A 1,973-nucleotide genomic window follows, 5' to 3' on the forward strand; every position below is an offset into this window, starting at 1 on the left:
AAACTCCGTCTCAAAAAAAAAAAAAAAAAGAAAAAGAAAAATTTTTTTTTTAAGTATTTTCTGTGCATCATAGGGGGGTTATGGAGTAAGGATGAGATACCTATTGCTCCCTTCCTTGCTGTCTTCTCCTGCAGATTGGGAGGAGGGGAAGGATGAGAGTGGTGGGGGCTCTGCATTAAGTGCAACATTACTGTTCCGAGGGAACCAAGCTGAGAAAGGGGAGATCTGAAAAACCTGGGCAGAAAAGAGCCATTAAAAACCTCCAGCCTTCTCCTGGAACCCAACTTTCCCACCAGCATCTCCAGAAAGGAACCAGGGCATGAGAGCCCCCATACGCTTCTCCCATACCCAGATTGTCCCGAGTCTGTGCCCGCTGTTCTCCTTCCCCTCGGTCCATGCAATCGCAGGGACTTAGCTGTCTGGGTTCCCAAAAAATGGGTGTTTGCAGAGACAAGAACAAGGAAAGAGGAGAGCTCTGAAAGGGAGATATCCGGGGAAAGGGAATGGAAAAGTGCTGTTTAATGGGGACAGAGTCTCAGTTTTACAAAGATGAAAAGGGTTCTGGAAATGGATGGTGGTGATGGTTGCACAACATAGTGAATGGAGTTAATGTCACTGAAATGTACGCTTAAAATGGTTACAATCGGCCGGGTGCAGTGGCACTTTGGGAGGCCAAGGTGGGCAGATCACAAGGTCAAGAGTTTGAGACCAACCTTACCAATGTGGTGAAACCCTGCCTCTACTAAAAATACAAAAAAAGTTTACCTGGGAGTGGTGGCGTGTGCCTGTAATCCAGCTACTCAGAAGGCTAAGGCAGGAGAATTGCTAGAACCCAGGAGGCGGAGGTTGGGTGAGCCAAGATCATGCCACTGCACTCCTGCCAGCCTGGGCGACAGAGTAAGACTCCATAATAAAAAAAAAAAAAAAAAAAGGGTTAAGATGGGCCTGGCGCAGTGGCTCATACCTGTAATCCCAGCATTTTGGGAGGCCAAACTAGGAGACTCATTTCAACTCAGGAGTTCCAGACCAGTGGGACCACATCTATACCAAAACATTTAAAAATTAGGCTGGGCACAGTGCCTCACACCTATAATCTCAGCAATTTTGGAGGCCGAGGCAGGTGGATCACTTGAGGTCAGGAGTTCGAGACCAGCCTGGGCAACATGGTGAAACCCCATCTCTACAAAAAATACAAAAATTAACCAGGCATGTTGGCACATGCCTGTAATTCCAACTACTTGGGAGGCTGACCCAGGAGAATCGCTTGAACCCAGGAGGCAGAGGTGCAGTGAGCTGAGTTTGCACCACTGCACTCTAGTCTGGGCAACAGAGCAAGACTCTGTCTCAAAAAGAAAAAAAAAAAAAATTAGCCAGGCATAGTGGTGAATGCCTGTAGTCCAGCTACTGGGGAAGCTGAGGTGAGAGGATTTCTTGAGCCCAGGAAGTGAGCCATGATTGCACCAATGTACTCCAACCTGGGCAACAGAATAAGACCCTGTCTCAAAAACAAACAAAAAAAAGAGTTCAGATGGTAAATGTTATGTTGCGTATATTTTACCACAGTTGAAAGAAGGACGGAAGGAAAGGAAAGAAATAAAAAGAAAATAAGAGAAGAAGCCTGGAACGGTGGCTCACGCCTGTAATCCACTTTGGGAGGCTGAGGCGAAAGGATTCCTTGAGGCCAAGAGTTGAGTTTGAGATCAGCCTGAGTAACGTGGTAAGACTGTATCTCTACAAAAAAATTAAAAATAAGCTTGGTGGGCCAGGCGCGGTGGCTCACACCTGTAATCCCAGCACTTTGGGAGGCTGAGGACAGCAGATCATGAGGTAGGGAGATCAAGACCATCCTGGCTAACATGGTGAACCAGAGTTCAGGAGTTTGAGACCAGCCTGACCAACATGGCAAAACCCCATCTCTACTAAAAATACAAAATATAGCCGGGCGTGGTGGTTGGTGCCTGTAATCCCAGCTA

This window comes from Sapajus apella, unplaced genomic scaffold (assembly GCF_009761245.1).
Source record: "Sapajus apella isolate SASKATOON/1434 unplaced genomic scaffold, GSC_monkey_1.0 scaffold12, whole genome shotgun sequence".
Taxonomy (NCBI): domain Eukaryota; kingdom Metazoa; phylum Chordata; class Mammalia; order Primates; family Cebidae; genus Sapajus; species Sapajus apella.